We start from the raw sequence: 27648 nt of genomic DNA, 5'->3' as shown, positions 1-27648 counted from the left end.
AATTTGTTGCTACTTTTGAAGGGAATCCTTGTTTCTTTGTATTTTGGACTTTGGACTGCTCCCTCTACAGGGTTGTAGGGAAATAGTTACAAATTAGATTGTAAAGAGCAAGCCAATGGAGTTTTCCATCTAAAAGCAATTCCCGTGGGAAAGACCTTGGGACATGAGTGGCCCAGCAGAAGAGATAACAACAAGAGCTAAAAGTAAAGCTGCACAAAAGAAAAGGGGCTCTATATCAGATTCAACTCCAGCAGGCGCAGTTGGACAGGAAAAAGTGACAACTATACCTATGGAGCCAGTGACACAGGCATTAGTCAAAATAAATGAGGCCTTGGAAGCTCTGACTAAGCAGAGCACAGAAAATTCCAAACAGTTGACAGAACTGTCAACAAAATTAGATTTAAATACCAAAAGTGTCACGTCCAATACAGAGACAATAAATAAATTAATTGAAGAAAATGTTACAATTCGAAAGATTGCTGAAGAGGCAAAAATTTCTGCAGAAACTACACAGGAAAAGTTAGTACCAGTCTGCAAAAAGCTGGATGAGCATGAGGCGGCCCTGTCTTTACTGGAATTGCAGAGAAAAGAGAGGAATCTGAGACTGAGACTGGTTCCAGAAAGTGAAAAGGATAATTTGATAGACTTTCTCACAAAAGAGTTTGCGGAATTTTGGCAGGGAAATTTGAAGGAGGAGGAATTCAAGATAGTAACTGCTTTTAGATTGGGCAGGAGACAAAATAGAAAGAGTCCAAGGGACTGTCTGATAACTTTAAGATCTAAGGAGGAGAGGGATAAATCTACACTTTCAAAGAACTCTGGAGATTAAAGATTCCTATGTGCAGATATATAAAGATATCCCTAAATATATTTTGGAGGTGAGAGCTCATTACAAGGACTTGGTCACTCTGTTGAGAAAGAATAATATATTATTTAGATGGGAGTTTCCACAAGGCTTGTCTTTTAACTACAAAGGAAAGAAAATTAAAATAAAAACAGTGCAAGACAAAGAACAATTTTTGGGAAGGAACGAGGAGGACTTCTTGAAGGAAGTGGTGGAACCTACAAATGCAAAGGAAGTAACAGATATTTTAAATTTAACATTTGGGCTCAAAACACCGACAGAGGAAGAACAACTGCTTGGGGCAGTTGGGGGAACAATTAAGTAAATAACAAGATGGCTCTGCAATTTCTAAGTTGGAATTGTAATGGACTGAATCTTCCCAGAAAAAGGTGTGAGGTTTTTCATATTTTAAAAAGAGAACAATTGGATTTGATTTGTTTGCAAGAAACCCACGTGACCAGAGTACACCGAAAATTACTTATTAATAAAAGATTAGGACAGGAATTTATTTCATCAGATAAAGTGAAGAAAAGAGGAGTGGTGATCTATGCAAAGGAAAAGTTGGCCCCTAAGTTAATTTTTAAAGATGAACAAGGAAGATATTTGGCAATTGAAATACAAGTCCAAGGAGAAAAATTATTGATAATAGGAATTTATGCTCCAAATGAAGGGAAGTCAGAATTTTTCAAGAAATTGCATGAGACATTAATGGACTATCTGGATTACAATGTAATTATGATGGGAGATATGAATGGAGTGGTCTCTACAAACATGGATAAAGCACAAAGACAGGTGGTTTCCAAGGATGGGAGACTACCAAAGACTTTTTTTGAAATGACAGACAATATGGACCTGATTGACATTTGGAGAACAAGGAACCCTCTTGAGAGGGAGGGAACTTTCTTCTCTGAAGCAAAAATGACCTGGACTAGAATTGACCAAATTTGGGTAACTAGTGGGATGGCACCAAAGATAAAAAAAGTGGAAATCTGCCCAAAGACTTGCTCCGACCATAATGCTGTAAAGATGGAGATGAACTTAACAACAGCTGGCTCCTTCAGATGGAGGATGAATGACTCCCTATTTAGAGATGAAGAGGTGTACAAAAAGGCCCATAAAGCGGTGAAGGATTACTTTGAGATAAATCTGAGAACAGAGGTGGAGAAAAGAGTAATTTGGGACGCAAGTAAAGCCGTTATGCGAGGATTTTTAATACAGCAGAATGCTATAAAAAGGAAGAGACAGAATGAGAAGAAGGACAAGATTCTGGAAAGGAGAAAAGAAGGAGAGAAAAAACTGAGATCAAAGCCAAAGTCACATGAAATTTTGAGAGAAATTAAGTTTTATCAGAGGCAGTATATGGAACTGATGAATCAGGAGATGGAATGGAAAATAAAACAAATGAGACAAAGGACATTTGAATCGGCAGATAAATGTGGGAAACTTCTGGCATGGCAATTGAAGAAGAGACAAAAACTGAATATGGTTACAAGCCTAGAAGTTGAAGGAAGGAATATTTATAAACCAAATGAGATTAGAAACTGTTTTCAGAGTTATTTCAGGAGACTTTACGCACAAGGGCCGGTGAATGAAAAAGAGATAGAAGAATTTCTTAAAAAATATGGATTACAAAAAATTTCTGAACAAAGTAAAGTGATTTTGAACCAGAAGATAACTGAGCAAGAAATAGAGGGAGCCATTCAAAATATGCAATTGGGAAAATCTCCAGGACCAGATGGATTGACTTCCAGATACTACAAAGCTCTGAAAGAATGGCTGGTACAACCGTTGAAGGAAGTCTGTAATGAAATTTTAGAGGGGAAGAAGGCACCCGAATCGTGGAAAGAAGCGTATATTACACTTATACCAAAATCGGAGACTGAGAAGAACCAGATTAAGAACTACCGCCCTATATCATTACTTAATGTGGATTACAAAATTTTTGCAGACATTTTGGCAAAAAGATTGAAGAGAGTTTTGGTGGGAGAGATTCATAAAGACCAGGCTGGCTTTCTTCCAGGAAGACATTTATCTGACAATGTGAGAAATATAATAGATATTATGGAATTATTAGAAGCTAATATTAATACTAAGGCAGTATTAATATTTGTGGATGCCGAGAAAGCCTTTGACAATATCTCTTGGAGTTTTATGAAGAAGAATCTTGAAGGGATTGGGGTAGGCCAAGGCTTTGAGAATGGTATAGGTGCAATTTATTTTGAACAAAAAGCAAAATTAATTGTAAATAATGTGGTCACTGAAGAATTTGCTATTCAAAAAGGGACACGACAGGGGTGCCCAATATCCCCATTACTTTTTATATCTGTCTTGGAGGTTTTATTAAACATGATCAGAGGGGACCAGCTGGTTAAAGGGATTCAGGTCGGAGCTAAACAATATAAACTGAGAGCGTTTGCCGATGACCTAGTATTAACTTTACAAGAGCCAGACACTAGTACGAAAAGAGTTTTAGAGCTAATACAAGTATTTGGTCAAGTAGCAGGTTTTAAGCTGAATAAACAGAAAACGAAAGTACTGGAGAAAAATCTAACAGATGCTGAAAGAGAGAGGTTCCACAGTGAAACCGGATTAATGGTAGCAAAGAAAGTGAAATACCTGGGGATTAATTTGACATCTAAGAATGTGAATTTATTTAAAGACAATTATGAGAAATGTTGGACAGAAGTTAAGAAAGATCTAGAAATATGGTCAAATTTGAGACTTTCCTTGTTAGGCCGAATTGCTGTTATCAAGATGAATGTTTTGCCGAGAATGCTGTTTTTGTTTCAAACATTGCAGATAGTGGATAAAATGGACTGTTTCAAGAGGTGGCAGAAAGAGATATCTAGATTTGTCTGGCAGGGCAAAAAGCCCAGAATAAAATTTAAGATATTAACTGATGCAAAAGAAAGAGGGGGGTTTGCCCTGCCAGACTTAAAACTGTATTATGAATCAGCGGCTTTTTGCTGGCTGAAAAACTGGCTGCTTCTTGAAAACACAGACATTTTGGATCTGGATGGGTTCAATAATAGGTTTGGCTGGCATGCATATATATGGTATGACAAGGTTAAAATTCATCAAGGTTTCAAAAACCATATTGTTAGGAAAGCACTATATAATGTTTGGATTCGGTATAAAGATTTGTTGGAAAACAAAACCCCTAGGTGGTTGTCACCAATGGAAGCTAAGGAAGTGAAAAAACTTAATATGGAATCTAAATGGCCAAAATACTGGGAAATTATAGAACAAGAGGAGGGAAAATTGAAATTGCAGAGCTATGAGAAATTGAAGTCTAAAGTAAGAGACTGGCTTCATTATTACCAGATAAATGAAGTTTTCAAACAGGACAGGAAAATTGGCTTCCAGGTGGAGAGATCAAAATTAGAAACAGAATTGTTGGAACCCAATACTAAGAATTTGTCAAGAATGTATAACTTGCTGTTGAAATGGAATACACAGGATGAGATGGTTAAATCAGCTATGATTAAATGGGCACAAGACATTGGTCATGACATTATGTTTGCTGACTGGGAACAGTTATGGACCACCGGTATAAAGTTTACGGCATGTAATGCCTTAAGAGAGAACATTATGAAAATGATTTATAGGTGGTACATGACCCCAGTCAAGCTTGCAAAAATCTATCATACGCCCAATAATAAATGCTGGAAATGTAAGGAAACTGAAGGTACTTTCTACCACCTTTGGTGGACGTGCCCAAGGATCAAGGTCTTCTGGGAAATGATCTATAATGAAATTAAGAAGGTACTTAAGTGTACCTTTCATAAGAAACCAGAGGCCTTTCTCCTGGGCATGGTGGGCCAATTGGTGTCAAGGAAAGATAGGACGTTCTTTATGTACGCTACAACAGCAGCAAGAGTTCTTTTAGCAAAGTATTGGAAGACACAATAACTACCCACGCTGGAAGAGTGGCAGACGAAGGTGATAGACTATATGGGACTGGCTGAGATGACTGGCAGAATCCGCGACCAAGGGAAAGAGACGGTGGAAGAAGATTGGAAGAAATTTAAAGTTTACCTTAAGAACTGTTGTAAAATTAATGAGTGCTAAAATGTCATGGGTAATGTAAAACAGAATTGCAACGATAAACGATTGGGTTAGAAAAAAAAGGAGTAAAGAAATTGAATCAGAAGTATTTGAAATTAGGGGTTGCTGGAAAAGTTTAAAACAGGGATGCAGAAAAGGGAGGTATGGGGAAGTCGTTGAAATAAGGTTTAAGAAAAAGAGGTTATGAAATTATACATGTTTATATGTTTGTTTGTTTATGTGTTGTTAGTTGTATTGTGTCTTAATATATGTTGGAAAATCAATAAAAAATTATTAAAAAAAAAAGGTGAGAGCTGTTTCCTAGTTCTGCTGGATCTCTCAGCGGCATTTGATACCATCGACCATAACATCCTTCTGGACCGTCTTGAGGGGCTGGGAGCTGGGGGCACTGTCATATAGTGGTTCCGCTCCTTTCTCCTGGGCCGTGTTCAGAAAGTGGTGGTGGGGACTTCCGGGTTTAGCGCCATCGGTAATGGCGGAATCCTTCTGACCTGGGAGGGATTTGCCTCGGGGGAATCGGGTCTTGCCACTATGGCGAAAGCGGAGACCCTCCAAAAATCACAGGCGGGCGAAGCGGGCACCTTTTGCGCCCCCCAAATTCGCGGGGAACCTCAACTACGGGTTCCGGAGCGAAGTGGGTGAGCGGCGCGGTGCTGTGAATTGACTGCTTCTCCCCCGGAGTGAAGCCGCACAGCCGTTACCGGAGAGCGCTGACTTCTTCTTGTAAAAATTTGACTACAAAAATAACTACCCGTGAGTAGGGGAAATTTGGAAATATAAGAGAGACTTAATTTGATACCGAAGCGGGGAAGGTTTAAACAGGAAGTCCGCCTTCCGCTTTTGTAAATAGATCAAAGCAAAGAGAAAACAAGCTAAAGCCTGGAGAAATTGACTGGAAAGGACTAAATTTCTAACACTAAAATATCGTACCCCCCCCCCCCCAAGGAAGCAGGGGCAGGAGGGGGGGGGAGTTTTGGGCCGTATATACCTGCAAGAGAGAGAGGAAAAAAACTTTAAAATCCACCGCTCTAACCTTGGGAACGGCTGCCAATAGACAAAGACTGCCGTGCTTTGAACTGAGCTTGGATTGTGAACAGGGGACTTGCTGACAGTTAGTTCAGCAAGAGAGATACATTGTGGCCAGTTTCCTCTGCTGTTGCTAAGAAAGAGGGAAAGTAACTGAAAAGTAACAAAAATTGGAACTGTTTATTTTTTCTATTGTTTGAGTTTTTTAAAAAAGAGTTTTTTCTGGACTATTGCAACTGTTTCCCCCTAGAGGAAGATTTTGAAACTGTCAAATTGTTACCAGGGGAATTTTCCACTTGTAAAGACAAACTGCGTAGCTGGGACTGACCTTGGCCTCTCTATTGTTTAAGTGTTATGGCAGATGGGAGAGAAAAAGTAGACTCAAAATTCCCAGACAAAACAACAAGGTCTGGGAGGAATCGGGCGCGAAGACAATCAGTTGCTGGCCTTCCTACTTCATCAGTGACTGTACCATCACAACCTAAACCTAGTGGAATGTCATCAGAAGATACTCTGGCGGCTGCATTGGCTAAGATTAATGAATCTTTGGAGAAACTTAATAAAAGGGCTGAAGAGACAAATAAAAGGGTCGAAGAGACAAAGGTGATAGTGGATGAGACAAAATCGAAGGTAGATGCAGCAACTACTAAAATTGACTTAAATACAGAAAGTTTAAACAGTTTGGGACAAAAGGTGAACACCAACACAGAATCTATTCAGAAATTGCTGCAGGAATCAACTCTGACCCGACAGACTGCAGAGGAAGCTAAGAAGAAAGCTGATGCCGTGGAATTCAAGACAACCCAATTGGAAACAGAGAAAGTCCCAGATTTGGAGAGGCAAATTAAGGATCAGAAATTGACACTTTCTATGATTGAACTAAAGGAAAAACAGACGAATTTAAGGATTAGAGCAGTACCTGAATTGGAGAAGGGCAGTTTGATAGACTTTTTGACACAGGAATTTGCAGAGTTTTGGAAGTCGGATTTGAAACAAGAAGACTTTAAAATCGTGAGGGCCTTCAGACTGGGAAGAGGAGGAAAGAAGATCAAAATAAGAGACTGTCTGATTACTCTCCGATCTAAGGAAGAGAGAGATAAAATTTTGGGTTTGCACTTTCAGACTCCTTTGATAATTCTGCAGTCAAGAGTGGAAATCTTTAAAGATATACCGAAATATCTTTTGGATCTTAGGTCCAACTTTGGAGATCTGATTGCCCTTCTGAGAAGGAACAAAATTATCTTCAGGTGGGAATTCCCTCAAGGTCTATCCTTTAGCTTTAAAGGAAGGAAGATAAAAATAAGATCAGTTGAGGAAAAAGACAAGTTTTTGAGAGACCACGGAGAAGGTCTGCAGAAAGAGCTTGGGAAAGAGCCAGGAGTTTTGGACAGAAGCCCGCCAAAAGGAGGGAAACCAACATCATTGTCAGAACTAAAACAATTACTGGGTGCTGAAGGAGGAGAAGCAAAGTAATTACATTATGGCACTGCAAGTATTAAGCTGGAATGTGAATGGACTCAACTCCCCGGAAAAGAGACGGAGAGTCTTTCATTTATTAAAAAAAGAACAATTGGACTTGATTTGTCTACAAGAAACACATGTGATAAGGCTACATAGGAAGATTTTAAGTAATAAAAGATTAGGACATGAATTTATTTCATCAGATAAAGTAAAGAAAAGAGGAGTAGTACTCTATGCAAAGGAGAGCCTATCACCGAAATTTTTATTTAAAGATGATCAAGGAAGATTCGTTGCAATTGAAATTCAATCACAGGGAGAGAAATTTTTGATATTAGGTATTTATGCACCAAATGAGGGGAAATCGGAGTTTTTCAAGAAGCTGCATGAGATTCTGATGGACTATTTGGATTACAATATGGTTTTGATGGGAGATATGAATGGAGTAGTGTCTACTAATATGGATAAGGCACAGAGACAGGTAGTAACAAAAGATGGTAGACTACCAAAGACGTTCTTTGACATGACTGACAATATGGACTTAGTTGACATTTGAAGAACTAAGAACCCCATGGGAAGAGAAGGAACTTTCTATTCTGAGGCCAAAATGACATGGACAAGAATTGACCAAATTTGGGTAACTAGGGGGCTGGCCCCGAAGATTAGAAAAGTGGAAATTTGCCCTAAAACTTGCTCCGACCACAATGCGGTGAAGATGGAAATGAAACTAACACCAATTGGTTCCTTTAGGTGGAGGATGAATGACACTTTGTTTAGGAATGAAGAAGTGACTAAAAAGGCTCAAAAAAACTTGAGAGACTATTTTGAGATAAATTTGAACACCACAGTTGAAAAAAGAGTAATCTGGGACGCAAGTAAAGCAGTTATGAGAGGGTTTTTGATACAGCAGAATGCAATCAAGAAGAAAACCCAAAATGAAAAAAAGGATAAAATTTTGGAGAAAATAAAGGAAGGAGAAAAGAGACTGAGAGCAAAACCAAAATCACAGGAGATCCTGAAAGAGATAAAGTTATATCAAGTACAATACACGAAACTGATCAATCAGGAAATTGAATGGAAGATCAAACAGATGAGACAAAAGACATTTGAATCGGCAAATAAATGTGGGAAATTGTTGGCTTGGCAAATGAAAAAAAGACAAAAGCTTAATACTATTACTAATCTGGAAGTGGAGGGAAAGAATATACAGAATCCAGTGGAGATTAGGAAGTGCTTTCAGAAGTATTTCAAACATTTATATACACAGGAGACCCAGAAAGAAATGGACATTGACCGATTTTTGAAAACAAATGGATTACAAAAAATCTCTCAAGAAAATAAGCTAATGCTGAACTATAAAATAACAGGCCAGGAAGTTGAAGGAGCCATTCAGAACATGCAATTGGGCAAATCCCCAGGGCCGGACGGCTTGACCTCAAGATATTACAGATCCTTGAAAGAATGGTTAGTACGGCCTTTAAAGGATGTTTGTAATGAAATACTGGAAGGGAAAAAGGCACCAGAGTCGTGGAAGGAAGCATATATTACACTTATACCGAAAACAGAGTCTGAGAAGACACAGCTTAAGAACTACCGCCCTATATCATTGCTCAATGTGGATTACAAATTTTTTGCTGATATCATGGCTAAAAGGTTAAGAAAGATATTGGTAGAAGAAATCCATAAAGATCAAGCGGGCTTTCTCCCGGGGAGACACTTGTCTGACAATACGAGGAATATAATTAACATTTTAGAAAAACTACAAGTGAAGATCAACACAAAAGCAGTTTTGATATTTGTGGACGCAGAGAAAGCCTTTGACAATATTTCTTGGAGTTTTATGAAGAAAAACTTACAGGGAATGGGGGTAGGCCAAGGTTTTGAAAACGGTATAGGTGCAATTTATTCAGAACAAAAAGCTAAATTGATTGTGAACAACGTAGTTACAGAAGAGTTTAAGATTGAGAAAGGAACACGACAGGGGTGCCCAATTTCTCCATTGCTTTTTATTTCGGTCCTGGAGGTTTTGCTAAATATGATTAGAAAAGACCAATTGATTAGAGGTATACAAGTCGGAGCTAAACAGTATAAATTGAAAGCATTTGCGGATGATTTGGTATTGACATTACAGGAGCCAGAATCTAGTACTAAAAGAGTATTGGAATTGATTCAAGAATTTGGTCAGGTAGCAGGTTTCAAGTTGAATAAGTTGAAAACTAAGGTTTTAGAGAAAAATCTAACACCGATTGAGAGAGAGAGGTTTCAGAAAGAGACAGGATTAACATTGGTCAAGAAAGTGAAATACCTTGGGGTTAACATGACTGCTAAGAATGTGAACCTATTTAAAGATAATTATGAAAAATGTTGGACGGAAGTGAAAAAGGCCTTAGAAATATGGTCAAATTTGAAGCTTTCATTGCTAGGCCGAATCGCAGCGATAAAAATGAATGTATTGCCAAGAATGTTGTTTTTGTTTCAATCATTGCAAATTTTGGATAAAATGGACTGTTTCAAGAAGTGGCAGAGAGATATTTCTAGATTTGTCTGGCAGGGCAAGAAGCCCAGAATAAAATTTAAAATACTAACTGATGCAAAAGAAAGAGGTGGATTTGCCCTGCCAGACCTCAAACTTTACTATGAATCAGCCGCATTTTGCTGGCTGAAAGAACGGCTGCTTCTTGAGAACACAGACATTTTGGATTTAGAAGGTTTTAACAATGTATTTGGGTGGCATGCATATCTGTGGTATGATAAGGTCAAAGCACATAAAGCATTTAAAAACTATATTGTCAGGAAAGCTTTGTTTAATGTTTGGATAAGATACAAGGATTTGCTTGAAAACAAAACTCCCAGGTGGTTGTCACCAATGGAAGCTAAGGCTCTGAAAAAGCTCAATATGGAGGCCAATTGGCCAAAATATTGAGAGATATTGGAACAAGAAGGAGACAAATTAAAGCTGCAGAGTTTTGAAAAACTAAAAAACAAAGTATGGGATTGGCTTCATTATTATCAAATACTGGAGGTTTATAATTTGGATAAGAAAACTGGGTTTCAGGTGGAGAAATCAAAATTGGAAACAGAATTGTTAGATCCCAAAACTAAGAATCTGTCAAGAATGTATAACTTGCTGTTGAAATGGAATACTCAGGATGAAACGGTGAAATCAGCTATGATTAAATGGGCTCAAGATGTTGGACATAACATTATGTCTGACTGGGAACAGTTATGGACCACAGGTATTAAGTTTACGGCATGTAATGCCTTAAGAGAGAATATAATGAAAATGATATACAGGTGGTACATAACACCAGTCAAGCTTGCAAAAATCTATCATTTGCCCGATAATAAATGTTGGAAATGTAAAGAGACTGAAGGTACATTCTTTCACCTTTGGTGGACGTGCCCAAGGATTAAGACCTTCTGGGAGATGATCTATAATGAAATGAAAAAGGTGCTTAAATGCACTTTCGTGAAGAAACCAGAGGCCTTTCTCCTGGGCATGGTCGGCCAATTGGTGCCAAAGAAGGACAGAACTTTTTTTATGTATGCAACAACAGCAGCAAGAATACTCATTGCAAAATATTGGAAGACACAAGATTTACCCACCCGGGAAGAATGGCAGATGAAAGTGATGGACTATATGGAACTGGCGGAGATGACTGGCAGAATCCGAGACCAAGGTGAAGAGTTGGTGGAAGAAGATTGGAAAACATTTAAAGTTTATCTACAGAAACATTGTAAGATCCAGGAATGTTAGAAGGAGGTTGGAATGAAGTAATGTGGTTTTAGCAGAAACGATATAAAAGATTAGGTAAAAATTGATCTTTTAATTGGTGAAACGAGAAGGTAAAATTATAGTACATTAAGATAAATTATTAGGATAAAAACCAAGCTGGAAAGGATTTGCTGAAATATTTAATTGAACTAGAATACAAAAAAGGGAGGTGTGAGGAGGTCAGGGAAACAAGTAAATGAAAGACAAGATATGGAAAGATGGGAATGTTTTTAATTGTTTTTACTTTTCGGTATTTTGTATTTTCTGTTCTATTTTTTAATTTTTTTCTTTTTTTCTTTCTTCTTTTCTCATTTTTGTAACTTTTTTGAAACTTTAATAAATATTATTAAAAAAAACAACAACAGAAAGTGGTGGTGGGGGATGAGTGTTCAGACCCCTGGGCTCTCACTTGTGGGGTGCCTCAGGGTTCTGTCCTCTCCCCCATGCTTTTCAACATCTATATGCAGCCGCTGGGAGAGATCATCAGGGGGTTTGGGCTGGGTGTTCATCAGTATGCGGATGATACCCAGCTCTACCTCTCTTTAAAATCAGAACCAGTGAAGGCGGTGAAGGTCCTGTGTGAGTGCCTGGAGGCGGTTGGAGGTTGGATGGCGGCTAACAGATTGAGATTGAATCCTGACAAGACAAAAGTACTGTTTTTGGGGGACAGGAGGCGGGCAGGTGTGGAGGATTCCCTGGTCCTGAATCGGGTAACTGTGCCCCTGAAGGACCAGGTGCACAGCCTGGGAGTCATTTTGGACTCACAGCTGTCCATGGAGGCACAGGTTAAATCTGTGTCCAGGGCAGCTGTTTACCAGCTCCATCTGGTACGCAGGCTGAGACCCTATCTGCCTGCGGACTGTCTTCCCAGAGTGGTGCATGCTCTGGTTATCTCCCGCTTGGACTACTGCAATGCGCTCTACATGGGGCTACCTTTGAAGGTGACCCGGAAACTACAACTAATCCAGAACGCGGCAGCTAGACTGGTGACTGGGAGCGGCCGCCGAGACCACATAACACCGGTCTTAAAAGACCTACATTGGCTCCCAGTACGTTTCCGAGCACAATTCAAAGTGTTGGTGCTGACCTTTAAAGCCCTAAACAGCCTCAGCCCAGTATACCTAAAGGAGCCTCTCCACCCCCATCGTTCTGCCTGGACACTGAGATCCAGCGCCGAGGGCCTTCTGGCGGTTCCCTCACTGCGAGAAGCCAAGTTACAGGGAACCAGGCAGAGGGCCTTCTCGGTAGTGCCGCCCTCCCTATGGAACGCCCTCCCACCAGATGTCAAAGAGAACAACAACTATCAGACTTTTAGAAGACATCTGAAGGCAGCCCTATTTAGGGAAGCTTTTAATGTTTGATGTATTAGAGGATTTTAGTATTTTTTTTGGAAGCCGCCCAGAGTGGCTGGGGAAGCCCAGCCAGATGGGCGGGGTACAAATAATAAATTATTATTATTATTATTATTATTATTATTATTATTATTATTATTATTACAACAATAATTAAATAATAATATTTTTTATTATTTCTACCCACCCCCATCTGGCTGGGTTTCCCTAGCCACTCTGGGCGGCTTCCAGCAAAAGATTAAAAATACATTAAAACATCAGTCATTAAAAGCTTCCCTAAACAGGGCTGCCTTCAGATGTCTTCTAAATGTCATAGAGTTGTTTATTTCTTTGGCATCTGGTGGGAGGGCATTCCACAGGGCGGGCGCCACTACCGAGAAGCCCTCTGCCTGGTTCCCTGTAACTTCACTTCTCGCAATGAGGGAACCACCAGAAGACCCTCAGTGCTGGACCTCAGTGTCCGGCCTGACCGATGGGGCTGTATTGAAGCACAATAGGGGGTGGCGTAGGGACTTTGCGCAGGTGATCGATGGTCAAGAAAAGGCAACCTTTGTGCTGTTTTATGTCAGGAGTTGGGAATTCTAGAAGTAGTATTCCTTTTTGCAAGTTCTTACTTCCTGTACTGCTTGAATGGAAGAGGAAAACTTCACTTCCTAATTAATTATGTTAAGCGAGGCAAATGTTAGGTCAGGAAGCTCAGCGCAGTATACCTGAAGGAGCATCTCCACCCCCATCCTTCAGCCCGGAGGTCCTCCTCCGAGGGTCTTCTGGTGGTTCCCTCCCCGCGAGAAGCGAGGTTGCAGGGAACCAGGCAGAGGGAGGGCCTTCTCGGTGGTGGCAGCCTCTCTGTGGAACGCCCTCCCTACAGGTGACAAGGAGATGAGGAACTATCAAACCTCTGGAAGGCAGCCCTTTATAGGGAGGCTTTGAATGTTTGTTGTTTTAATATGTGTTGGAAGCCGCTCAGAGAGGCTGGGGAAACCCAGTGAGGTGGGTGGGGTACAAATAACACAATTACATTTATAGCCCCCATTTCCTGCAAGGAGGTCAAGTTGGTGTGCAGAGTTCTCTCCCCCCCCCGCCCCCCATTTTATCCTCAAAGCAACCCTTTGAGGTAGGTTAGGCTGAGCGTGAGTGCCTGGCCCAGGGTCACCCAGTGAGCTTCAGGGCTGAGTTTGAATGCCTGCCCCCAGCATTCCTCCTCTGCAAGGCCTGCCTCCTCCCATGACAAAGTCTGCTCACACACTCTCAAGCCCCCATGGTGAGCAGCAGCCCCCTCCTCCTGCTGCCCTCCAGGAACAGGGCGGGGAGGGACCAGCCCCCAGGAAGGACATGTTTGCCTCCCTCGGCAGTGCTCAGAACAAGAGGGGAATGAGGCCACCCAGGCCCTCTGGAGCACAGAAGGGCTCACCATCCTTGACTTTCCCCCTTCAACTTCCTTTTTACCCAATCCCTCATTTTGAGGAAGTCTCCTCTTTTGAAGTCAAATGTGACTGTTCTGGATTTCCTTAGCAATTGTCCACTTCCATACTGTGTATGTTGAATTTGATAGCACTGTGGTCACTGTTCCCATTTGATTCAACCACACCTACATCTTGTCAGTTGAGAGCATCAGGCAGAGCACCCAGCACCTACCGAATCCTTTTTTTATTCCAGCAGGTCTTTTTCACGGAAGTCTGATGTCATCAATGTTAACTTTTTCTGCAATGTATTTCTCGTGTGTCACTTCAGAGATGATTATAGTCAAGTGGTGTATAAGCTGTTTAAATAGTAAATGGTTGAATGCAATTTTAAAAATAATAATTGTATAACAAGGGGGAAAGCATACTTGTATCTGACCATATTTTAATGGGCACAGACTTTGATAAATAGCATCCTAGCCATAGGCTAATTTTGTGGAGTTTAAAGCTAAGCATACAAGTTCTCAAAGCATGCTTTGAAATCCATATGAACTCTAGTATGCTGTCGGGGGAAGAGGGAGGGGGAAGAGGAAGGATGTGGTTGGCTGAAATGAAGTCCGATCCTGTACAGATCAATCACTAGTGGAAGCGCCAACAGAAACGTGTACAGATTCCACACGATCATGAGGAAGCCTGAATCTGGGCAGGACCTTGTCTCTTTGCCTGTCATTTGTGGCTGCTCCACCCAGGTCTGAGACGCCTTCCGGAGTGAAACAGTGATCGGGGGGCGGGGGAGGCAAGAGGATGGAGCCGTGTAAACCCCTCCGTGGGTACTTTGAAAACAGACTCCTTTTGTCTGGATCTTCCCCGCGCAAAGATGGGTCTGTATGCATTTTGAGCAGAGGAGGAGGGTCTGTGGAACTGCCCACCACTGCGGTGTACTGTTCCCAGGATAGGTAAAGATCATTCAACAGTTTGCAAATTGAAAAACGGTGTTTCATTTTGAGATCCTTCGTAACACCATCCAGTTCATTTAACCACAACCTACGACCCTTGAGGTTTTTACTGAAGCAAAAGGATTGATTCCATTCCTGTATCAAACAGCTGTGATTGGAGGATCGTCTGTTTCATAGCAGCTCCTGTGCCCCTTCCCTCTGCTGCATTTGGCATGAAATTGCCGGTGATTTCCCCAGGAGTAAAAAGGCCTACCTACTCTGGGCTTATTCTTGGGAATTACTTTGCAACAAAGAAGAAAGCTTTTCGTCTTCTGTTTCTTTTCATTTTTATGTTTTCAAAATGCTTGATATCTGACACTGGTTTCTGTATATTGTGTTTTCTTTGTTTTTCAAGCTTTCATAAAAAATAGCCTTTGAAACCAGCTGGTACAGTGGTCAGAAGACTTGCCTTCGTGTCCACAGAATGGAGAAGAAAAGTTCGCCCAACGAATCCCTGGGTGCGACCCCAGAGACCTCCGGCTCCCACCTGGCTGAGCCTTCTCATTGCCAGCTCACTTCGATGCCCTCTGTTCCCAGAGATACCACTGGAAGAGCTGCTTCCCTTAGCCAGGAAGAGTCGGGGTCCCAGCAGCCTTCCCAGCAGGCCTCCCACATTTCCTCCTCCTTGGGCAGTGCTCCATTGCAGGTCCCCGAGCAGCTTGCCGAAGAAAGGCCCCATGGCACTGGCCAAAGTGCTTCCCTCCCATCTCTGGATGAGGTTTCTTCTTCCCAGGGAAGGGGTCACCAGTGTGCAGCAACGTTCTCTAGCTTGCAGTCTGGGAGTAGGAAAAGTATGATCAGCTTTGAGGCCATCTCCTTTGGGAGTGCTCTCCAGGGGACCCAGGCTGTTTCCTCTACCTCTAAGTCTCCAGAGGGGTCTGTCCCAGCTCCGAGCACAGCTGATCTGGCTAAAGGCGGCCAGGGGCAAGGCCAGGTAAGTCCAGATTGAGAGGTAGGGAAAGGGCTTTGAGGCTGTAATGCCCTCCTTGAGTCTCTCCAGCTGCTTTGGACAACTGCCCCCATCCCTGACCCCTGGCCATACCGCCTGGGCCTGGTGAGAGATGGAGCCCCAGAACACCTGGAGTGCACCAGGCTGGGGAAGGATGTCGTGAGGTGGAAGGCAAAAGGAAGGCAGACAGCCCATCCCGGGGTCGGTCCTTTTCCTCCTTCTAGCTTAATGGCTCACCTGAGCCGCCATCCTTTAAACTGGGGAAGCAGCAGCGGCTCATCAGAACTCACAAGTTAGGAAGTCCTATGTTATAGTCCCCATCTTCTTGTTATGTCCTCTTGGTGGGGAGAATCGTGCCGTTTTCCTGTGGGTGGGCAGCCAGCCAGCAGCAGGCTGGCAGGTGGGCCCAGGGAAATGGCTTTGTTGGGGGAGCCTCAGAACTCGTCCTCTGCATGTTTGTTCCCTGTTGCCCCAAAGTGGGAACTGTCTTGCAATTCAGGCTTGTGGCACACAGGTAGAGAAGGGGAGCCGTTTGTCTCTTCAGATGCCTGGGAGAAGAGAGCAGTGGGTGAGGGCAGCCTCTGCTCCCCTTCTAGAAAGGAGGCCTTTGCCAACATGGGTGCAATTCTGCTCCATGTGGGGAAAGTGTTTATCCATCATGGACTTGGGGGGATGCTGCTGCCAGCCAATATGGGCTTTGAAGGATATTTTTTTTACTGTAGGCCTGTTTATTCTGCTGCATTTCAATGTTTGCCTATTTTCTGACCTAGTTGTAAAGTACCTTGAGATTCCCACATAATAGGTTGCAGGTAAATACTCTAAAAATAAGAACTCCCCCCCCCATCATGTCACAAAGTCAATTGACACAGAGCCTAAAATAATGCCAACGAGCTCTTCTACCTGGAAGTGCAACATCAGCCCTTCAACACATCAGCATGAGGTGCAGTTGTCACACGGCTACGACTCATAAGCCATGAATGCAGGTCTGAATAGTGCTCCTTTGGAAACCCCCACCCTCCATGCAGAAAAAGAGCATCTGCCCCTGAAATCCTTTCCGTATAAAGTGTATGAATGACAGGCAGCTAAAAAACTGTCTCCTCGGCGATTTGGCTCATGTGTCTCATAGAACACTTTGTGGGAGAGCTTGCTTGCAGATAGGGATAGCGCACGGTTGGAGAGCCTTTGATTTGTAATTGCTCTGGTTGCTTAGAAGGGTAGTTGGCGGATGAAGTTAATCAAGTCAACTTTAATCGTTTAACCTGCCAGAAAAAGGGCCAGTTTAAAACAGCGGCTGTCTAGTTCACAGAGTTCCTGAACAAGCATGCATGGAAACACCGGTTTCTATAAGAACTGAAATGTGCTTCATTTGCAACTAAGTAGAGCCTCTCTGCTAATGCAGAGCACAATCCACAGCTTCAGGCAAGGCCATTTATATACCCAGAATCCAGAGCAGCCTTTTCTCATACTCCTCTGAAGTACCACCACTGCAACACCAGCGCTTGGCCTTCTGGCACCTGCAGGCTAGGGAAAGAGCTCTTTAGCACCCTGGGGTGGAGCTCCTTCTCAGCAAAAGCACTGTCTGCTCATTCCCAACTTCTTCAGCCAGTGCCTCTGTGCCTTCTGTAAATGTCTGGAGTAAATGTCTAGCAGGAAGTGTCTGTCCTCTCCAGGATGTTGAAATACTGAAGAAGGCACCCAATAGCCCTAAGACGGGGGCGGAAACAGTACTTAATGATGATCAAGCATTGCCTATGAAGGTCCAGGAGCCTGTAGAAAACCTCCAGCCGTTGCCTGCAATACTCCAGGAGCCGCAAGGAAGAGGTATTTTTGAGAATCCTGTCTTCACAAATTCCGGGGACATGGCCCTCCCAGTGTTAAGGTGGGGAGGTGGAGTTGGGAGTTTGCAGATAAGAGTCCAAAGTTAAAAATGTAAAGGCTAATGGAATTCTATTTAAAAATCAAAAGTCGCTGTGGTGATTCAAGTTATAGTGTGAGACAAAAGACAAGATGGAAAAGAAAAGATAACGAAAAGAGAAAAGAGATAGAGAGAAAAAGAAGAAAGGAAGAAAAAGAAAAAGAAAAAGAAAAAGAAAACACAAACAATCCTACTGAAAATGGTTGGTTTGTTTGTTCAGAAAAGAGAAGGGGGGGAACCCATTGTAATAAGTAAATAGAAAAAGTGGGGAACGGGGATGGAAAAGTAGACATATATATAGAATTCTTTAATGAGAAATTAAAAAAACTTTCTTTTAAAAAAGAAGTGAATAGAAATGGATGAATAATGTGTAATAATGTATTAATAAAAACGGGAGGGTTGTGTGTATAACTAAAGAAGAAGGAGGAGGGGGAGAGAGAGAGAGAGAAGGGAACAAGAAAAAGGGGCAGTTTTAATTCTCCTGTGGGACCCCGAGGGCTTGGTGTCGGGTCCCTAGATCAGGGCTGAGGCGGCGGTTCCAGGAAATGGGCTCCAATGGTTCAGACCGCCTACCTGGGTTCATCGGGTTTGAAAATACTGAAAAGAAATGGACTGAAAATAAACTAAATAAAAGAAAGCATGGTTTTTGCTGTGTCCCCCTGCACTGGCAGGGGAGGGTCCACGCCACATTCTTCTAGCCCCCAGCCGGTCCCCTGTGCGCGGTTCCTCTGCTCTTTTGCTCCAGCCGCTGGTGATACTGGCTTGGGGTCGGAGCTGGGCTAGGTGGGGCGTTCCCTCCGGGCTTCCCTGTCTCTCCCGATCCCCTCCTATCATTCTCCCCCCCCCCCCATGTTACCTGTGGGGGCGCCTTACCAATACAGTCGGAGCTTGGATCCCAAACGCCTTGCGACTCGAATGTTTTGGCTCCCGAACGCCACAAACCCGGAAGTGAGTGTTCCGGTTTGTGAATGTTCTTTGGAGCCCAAATGTCCGACGGGGCTTCCGCGGCTTCCGAATGTTTTGGAAGTCAAACGGACTTCTGGAATGTATTCTGTTTGACTTCCGAGTTACCACTGTATATCTTCTCGGAGCAGGGGCAATCCCATTGCCACCTTCAGTTCTGGTAAAGCTAAGAATTGCTTGTGCAGATCTTGATGCCTTCAAGGCCGAGGCTGTCATCTGATGAGACCCAGTACTCCTATCAGAGAAGCAAATCCTCAAATACAGTCATTCCTCTTGTTCCGCTCGGTTCAGGTTACGTCTTTTCAGGTTGCCTCCCGCGGCGACCCGGAAGTAACGGAACGGGTTACTTCCAGGTTTCACTGCTCGCGCATGTGCAGACGTTCAAAATGACGTCACGCGCATGCGCAGAAGCGGCAAATCGCAACCCACACACACGCAGACGCGGGTTGCGTTCCGCTCATGATGTGAACGGGGCTCCGGAAGGGATCCCGTTCGCAACCAGAGGTACCACTGTAGTTGAAATGCCTGGCTTGTTCAATGGCTTGTCCATTTAGGAGCCATTTCTGCTTCCTGGGCTGTGCCCCCAATACTACGGCTTTTGTCTTGGAATAATTTGTATTCAACTCTTTGTTACGGCACAGTCTCCCAAAGTTCTTTAGTAATCGCCTCATACCCATTTGCGTTTGTGCTAACAACACCGTATCGTTGGCATGTAGCAAAATGGATACATTATGGGATAAAACTGAAACAGGGAAATATCTGGCCATTTGGGTTCCTTTATTACATCATTTACATAAAAGTTAAAAAGCAGAATTTTAGAAAGTATTTCAAAGTGTTTAAAATGATATAGGAATTACAAGGTTAACTTTTTAAAAAAGATATTAAATAAGTTTTAAAAGCCTTTATGTGTAACTGCTGATGGGGGTGGGGGTGGGGGTGGCGACAGCTGTGGTTGTAAGACTCCCTTAAAACTGATTTACAGTGCTGGCTCTTGGGGATTAAAAGGGCACATAAAAAGGCCTTGCCCCAAATTAAAGAAAAACCAACAAACAACCCCAGTCAAACAATTAAAAAAACCAGCTTGTGGAGCTCAGATGAACAAGTCCCACTTTGGTGCAACTTGACCAGATTGACATGCACAGATGCTCCCTTCTTTTTCTGAGTTAAAGCAGCTCTTTTGGCTGAGGTGTGGCATGGAGCTGAAACAGTACTTAAGAAAACTCAAGCATTGCGTGTGAAGCTCCGGGAGCTTGAAGAGAAACTCCAGGCGTTGCCAGAAACACTCCGGGAGCCGCAAGCCAGAGGTATTTTTGAGAATCCTGTCTTCACATGGCCCTCCCTCCCAATGATGTTGGGTTTCAAGTCCCATCATCCATGATGAGCCCTGGCCATGTTGGCTGGGGCTTAGGGGAGTCCCACCACAGTCTGGAGCCCAGTTCAGTGCGCCTTTGTGGGCAGCTGGTAGCCATGCCAGGGTCGCCTTCGCTGCGTGGAAGGGGTGGCTTCCCCCCCACCCCCACCCCATGCGCAGGAGACCAGAGGCCAGTAGCAGACTGTGCATGTGCCTCTGAAGGGCACAAAGGTTTGCTGCCTCCTTGTGTGCCCATTTTCTTGCCAAAAAGAATAAAAATACAGCATATGGTTGCACATACCAGGCACCAATTTTAATGGTGGTTCTTTGGCTTTTCCTTCAGGTGAGGAACACGAGGAGGAGGAGGAGGAGCAGCAGCAGGAGGAGGAGAAGGAAAAATAAAGAAAATGGGGGGGGGGAATATATATTCCCCTATATATTTCTATTATTAGTTCTATGTATTGCTTCTTTGTTCGAAAGCATGTCAAAGTGCAAGTAGATAAATAGGTACTGCTCCGGCGGGAAGGTAAACGGCGTTTTCGTGCACTGCACTTCTGGTTCGCCAGAAGCGGCTTAGACAAGCTAGCAACATAACCTGGAAGCTGTACACCGACTCCCTCAGCCAGTAAAGCGAGACGAGCGCCGCAACCCCAGAGTCGGTCACGACTGGACCAAATGGTCAGGGGTCCCTTTCCCTTTACTATTGCTTCTTTATTTAATAAAATTTATTTTAAAAAGCCTGCAAAGTGGTTTACCAAAACAAAAAACCAAAAACCACCACAGCAGTCAAATCAAGAAAAATTAACAATCCTACTTTAAAACATACAAAAGCTAAAATATTAAAAGAGATGAAAATTACTTCAACTTCCTAAGCTTCTAGGTATGCTTGCCTCAACAAGAATGCTTTTAGCAGGTGCCTGAAAAGCGTCTAGCAAAGGCACGTGCTTTGTTGCAAGAGGCAGGGAGTTCCAAAGGGCAGGTGCTGCCACACTAAACAATGCAATACAGATATTATGCGGAACCTGTGGTAGCACTTGAAACTGTTCTTTGCTCACCTGCCTCCTTCCCGTCCTCTCCCCTGCCTGCCTCCTCCAGCCGGGAGCGCCCACCCACGACCCCCAGCTTCCCAAGCCTACAGTGAATGTGTCCCCCCCCCGCAGGATGACACCCAGTGCGGACCGCCCCCACCTTGCTCCGCCACTGCTCTGGAAGAAGCTGCTCTGCTGAGAGCAGGACATCTCTGAAGACTTTGCTGGGGTTCTGCAATCTCTGGTGATACATCCCACTGGCTGAGGTGTGGTGAGCTGCAGACTGATTCCCACAAGTCACCAGCTGAGAGGTCCATGGTCCAGATGCCACTACACCCATAGGTGCTGAAAAGTACCAACTTGAATGGCTCTGAAAGTAAATCAGACAAATTCAACGTTGAGATTTCTATGCTGTCCATCGGACTGGGTTGCCCCAGCCATTCTGGGCGCTGCCAGCAAATTGAAACATCCAAAACAGTAAAACACCCCAAAATCTTTCCTGTACCGAAGCCAATTGGATTGACTGTTGAATCTTCTACCAAGTATTTTGGAAAGGACAGGAGCTTTCCCTGCACTTGAGAGCAGTCAGCTAACATAGGGGTACAGGCCAGGCCACAGGCCACTCCCAGCTCAATCCCCTCACCTCAGCATCGGCCGCCTGAGGCAGCTGCCTCACTCTGGCTCATCAGAGGTCCGGCCCTGCTTGGGAATATGAGTGGGAGAGGGCCATTGCACTCAGGTCCTGCTCAGTGGCGTAGCGTGGGTTGTCAGCACCCGGGGCAAGGCAAGTAATTTGCGCCCCCTAACCCATGGATTTGCGCCCCCTAACCCGTGGATTTGCACCCCCTAACCCTAACCCCCAGCTGTTGTGCCCGGTGCGGCCGGCCCACCCCCCTGCACCCCCACGCTACGCCACTGGTCCTGCTTATGGGCTTGTTGTGAGCCTCTGCTGGGCAACTATGGGGAACAAGGTGCTGGACTAGATCATCCATTGGTCTAATCCAGAAGGACTGTTCTTACATCCGGGGTGGACTGGAGGCAACTCCAACTTGCAAAAAGCCCTGGAACACCAAGAATTGCAGACTCCCACACTCGCAAGCAAATGAGCTATTGCTTCGCTTCTTAAAACAAAAGAAAAAAACAAACCCACGTCCAATAGCAAACAGACGAATTAAAGTTGCATTTTTGCGTGGGTAGGAAGGGTGTCATTTTCCTTTGGCTGATTTAGGTCCTCGGCTTTTAGACTCCAGAACTGGCACAAACAGGGATGGAAATCTGCTTCAGTTCAAAGGGAGGTATGATTGGCAGGCAAGGTGACACAGCCAGTTATGTGGAAGGGAGGAGGAGGAGGGTGGGGAGGTCACAAAGGAGGAAAGAGCTCTGCACCTCAGCTCGGAATTATTTGGAAGAGTGGAGGGGAACAGAGGAAACCTTTCTTCCCTTTCAGTCTTTTCTCCCCCCCTCCTTTTTTCTTTTTTCCCCCTTTTCTAAGAATATGCTATACGGAATTTCCGAGGGGAAAATTTGCTAGGGATCTCGCCTTCCCCAGAAACCCCTCCACATAGCTAGGGCGCGAGACAATGAGCTCGAGAAAGCCCTTTCCTTCCCCTGTCGCACCAAGCACCACATCTTTTTTTATGAAGAAAAGACCCTGCTTCCCTGTTTCTGGTATGAAAGCGTATCAATATGAACGGGGACTTGGGAATGAACTCTGTATTTACATACTGCTGCGTATAGCCCAATCAAAAGCATTGGATTTGGACAGCTAGCCAATAGCGCTTAGCGGCCTCTAGTGGACAGAATCTTTCTTGTGCTGCTGCCTGTTTCCGTTCTGTAGAGCAGCGGAGCTTCGCCAGCTTGACTGAGCTCCTGAGTGGCCGCCGGCTGAGAGAACAATGGACTCAGTCCATCAAAAGCCCATTACCTGGTTTCTATTGCCAAAAGTGATCCTTTGTTGCAAGAAATCTGTCAAGCCACTTCCCTTATGGACTGCCGGCTTAGGAAAAGCCCCTCACTTCAGAAAATCCTCGAAAATCAACCCCCTGCATCAATTTCCTCCATTCCAACGCCATTCTTGCCCTTAAGGATAGGACTCTTTCCCCCTCTATCTCCCGCCATAATCCCTCAAGCGTGAGGACACGTGTACACCCAGGGAAGTGCCCAAAGGTGACACTTACTGAGCAGTTAGTTGGCCAAAGAAACCAAGAGCCCATCCCCAGACTTGCCCCAGGGTATGGATGTGCAGGAGGGACGCGGGTGGCACTGTGGTCTAAACCTGGTGCTGTGATCTGTTGGTGAAAACATTACCAGGAGACTCTTTCAGGTGGTTCATCATCTAACAGAACCACCTTTGCCATCAGGGTCTGATACAGAGTCCAAGATCTCCTGAAATGACTCCTTGTAATGAGTTTTTTTGCAGATAAAATTGCTCAGGTTTGGAAAGAGGTAGACTCCACCAAGGTAGGAGGGTGCCAGAGCTCTGCCTAGTCAGAGACATAGGATGGCTTGCCAGTTCCCGGGGCCACGTGGAGGAGGGGGTAGGAGGGAGGGAAACAGACGGAGTATGCATGCGCATTCGACTGCCTAATGGTATCCACATCACCCAGGGGATCACAGCCACAGAGATAAGAAAAGAAGAGCCATCCCATTGTCTGGAGAGGTCACTTACCTGATCGCATGGACAAGCCGTTGTCATCGGACCCCAGTGATGGAAGCGTGCAGCGGTATTGAGGCAGCACCAGGTGCTGAAATTGTGCACCTCTAACAATTTTGTGCCTGGGGCAACTGCCCCTGTGCCCCGCAGCCCACTACGCCACTGGGTCTAGTCAAGTTGGATGGGATCCATTACAACCTGTTGCCTCTGAGGATGTGAACAGACTTGAACGAGTGAAACCTACCACCTGAAGAAGTGATTGTTCAACTGCTTATTAAAGAGACATATTTGGACCTGGCCATTATGTCCAATTATTGTCCAGTCTCAAACTTTCCATTCCTGGGCAAGGTGATTGAACGGATAGTCACTGAACAACTCCAGGCATGTCTGGAGAATAATGCAAAATATAGATGTCTTGGAAAAATCTCAGGATATACTATAAATAGGTCCAAATCAGAGTTGATGTTATTAGGAAATATATATTTTTGTTCAACTGTATAAACAATACCAATTTCATACTTGTACTGAAAATGTTAATTATCTAGGCACATTACTACCATCAGATTTATCAGCAAAGTATTCCCCTCAGCTCCTCCTCCTGACTAGGCTGCTTCTGTGGGAGAAGAGAGCTGTCACGTGCCTTGCCCGCTACCTTTCTAACAACCCAGCTGACCTCAGTGCATTTTGTCCTTTCCCTCAGGCAGCAAAATGTCTTAGGCTGGCCTTGGGCATAAGTACTCGCCAAGTTGCAACGTTTTGTTTCAGAACCCACTTGCATAAATTAAAAAAGGAAAAGAAGGGAATGCTTTTTTAAAAAAATGATGTGCCCAGAACTCCTTTCTCTGATCAGTGAGTAAGCCCAAACAGCTCCCACACATCTGGCCTTAGGAATTCCAGAGCGGATGTGTGATCCCAAGCTATTGTTTGACATGCCGTATTTTTCGTTTCAGAATTGGAGCGCTCTTGCAGAGACTGTCCCTTTGTTCAGAAGGTAACAGGCCCAGAGTGAAAAACTGACACTCCTAATTTCAAGCTCAGGCCCTCCAGGTGTTTCTGGACTCCAGATCCTATAATCCCAGACCATTGGTCATGATGGTGATGGGCATTGGAGACCAGCAAAATCTGGAGGGACACAGATCAACTCTCAGCCAAAAGTTTGGCTTTTGCTATTTTTGGACACCCTTGGTCATGAGCCAAGTGTGATTCTCGAACTCTGAATGCTGACTTTGCCAAATCCATACAGGCGCTTTTCATCTCTCATGCTCAGGAAGTAGCAGCCACAGCTCAGGAGAGGATTTTTCATTTGCTCCTTTTCCATGGGTTGGGGAAAACTCAACACTTTTAATCTTGTCTTATTTTTATGCAAATTGGGTGGTCCAAAACAAGGAGAGTTATATCTGCACCCTCTCTTTAGCACAGATGGCCTGCAGGAGAATTTCCTGTCCTTAAAAGTAAAACTGAACTTTTTTGGGAAGGCATTGTCTGCCACGTTTGCAGTTGAAGGCAGAGCTTGGGGGGGCAGGAATGTTCAGCAGAGGGCAACCAAAATTATCAAGGGGCTGGAGCAACTCCCAGATGAGAAGCTAAAACATTTGGGGCTTTCTAGTTTAGGGGGGAAATGAGTAAGGGAGGACACGGTCAGGGGTACACACATAGTGTAGAGAAAATGGAATGCGATCAGTTTTTCATCCCTCCATAATTCCAGAACCCAATGGGGCCATCCAAGGACTTCCGGTCAGCGCCGGCGATTAATGGCTGACTTTCCCCCGAGCTCCGGGGGAAGCCTGCTCCGCGGGTTCGGGTCCTGCCGCAACGGCAAAGTGGGGACCCTAAAAAATCACAGGCGCGGAAGCCTGTGAGCGAAGAGATCCGGCGGGCACCTTTTGCGCCCCCCCAAAACCGCAAAGAAGCCTTTTTAAAGGCTTCGGAGCGGCAGCGGGAGAGCGGCGCGGTGCTGAGGGTCGCTGACAAAGCCTGCTGAGTGAAGCCGCAACGCCATGATCGGAGAGCGCTGATTTCTTCTCTGAAATTTGGACTTTAAAGCCAAATTTCCTACTCGTGAGTAGGAATAACGGGCTTAATTTGAAACAAAATTGGGAAGAAATTTGGTACTGCACGGGAAAGGTACAAAAAGGAAGTCTGCCTTCCCGTTGTGTAAATAACCTAAAGGAAAGAGACTGAAAGCTGTAACTTAAGAGGGAATATCTTCTTGGAACTAGTAATCCATCGTTTGGAAGAGTATTTCTCCCCAACGCTTGACAGGAGCGGAGGGGGGTGGAAATTGAACTTTTTATGCCTGTAAGAAAGGAACGTTTAAAAAGAACGTCCGCTGCTTTGATCTCTGGAGTCGGACTGCCTTGACAGGGAAACTGAATGGTGGACTGTCAACACATTGGGACTGTTTATAACAGTAACTTTATGTAAAGATATAGTGTCTTTGAATGGACTTATATATAAAATAGCATTGAAAATAAATTTGAAACTGTGGCTAATTGGAAAAAAGGGGGCTTTTAAGAGATATTGGTTACAAAATTACAAAGTGAAGCTGGAACTTTTCCCCCTAGTGGAGACTTTGTTGTTACAATAACAATCAAGCCACCAGAGTGAGAGCCAGTGGAAATTTCCTTTTCAAAACAAAGTACAAGAGTAAGACGTGACCTTGGCTCCGAATGAGAGTGTTATGGATAAAGAAAAGGGGAAATCTGAAGAAAGAAGCTTAAGATCAGGCAGACAATACAAGACTGATTTTTCCCACCAGCGGAGAGCTTCAACATCCGGAGGCACGGGCACAGCTGCTGCCTCTCAAACTAAACCAAGAGCTATGTCAGCAGAAGATGCTTTGGCACAAGCACTTGGCAAGATTAATGTATCTTTGGAATATTTAACGGAGCAGGGAACAGAGACAAGTAAACAAGTTGTGGAAACTAATAAACAAATTCAGGAAACTAATAAACAAGTGGCTGAGATCTCAGCAAAAATTGATCTGAACACGAAAAGTATTGATGAATTGGGAAGGAAGGTAAATTCCAATACAGAGACTATTGTAAGACTTTTGGAGGACTCGGCCACAACTCGAAAGATTGCAGAGGAAGCAAAGGAAATAGCAGTTGTCACCCAAGAGAGGATACCACCGGTCATCAGGAAATTGGAGGATCGTGATCTGACTTTGTCTATGATTGAACTGCAGAGAAAAGAGAGGAATTTAAGGATCAGATCGGTTCCGGAAAGTGAGAAAGATAACTTGGTGGACTTCCTGACAAAAGAATTTTTGGACTTTTGGCAACAGGGCCTGGAGAAGGAGGAATTCAAGATAGTGAGTGCATTTAGGCTTGGTACAAGACAAAGGAAGAACAAGGCAAGAGACTGTTTAATAACATTAAGAACAAAGGAAGAAAGGGATAAAATTTTGAATCTGCACTACCAAAAAACCTTGGAGATTGAAAACTCTTATGTGGAGATCTTTAAGGATATTCTGAAGCACATTCTGGACGTAAGAACCTACTACAGAGATCTGGTTGTTCTATTGAAGAAAAACAAAATATTCTTCAGGTGGGAATTTCCACAAGGCCTATCTTTCAAATACAGAGGAAGGAAGATAAGAATAAGAACATTGAGTGATAAAGACAAATTCTTGAGAGACCACGAAGAGGATCTACAGAAGGAGGTGGAATCTGGGCAGGAACTGACATCATTGGGAAAAGGAACACTGGATATATCAGACATATCGAACTTGTCATTTGGTTTGAAACCATCGACAGAGGAAGAACAACTACTTGGAGCAACAGGAATAAGTAAACAGTCTCATCATGGCTCTGCAACTTCTAAGTTGGAATTGTAATGGTTTGAATATGCCTCGAAAGAGGAAAGCTGT

Source organism: Podarcis filfolensis, assembly GCF_964270895.1.
Source record: "Podarcis filfolensis genome assembly, chromosome: W".
Taxonomy (NCBI): Eukaryota; Metazoa; Chordata; class Lepidosauria; order Squamata; family Lacertidae; genus Podarcis; species Podarcis filfolensis.
Note: the sequence above shows the minus strand (reverse complement) of the source record.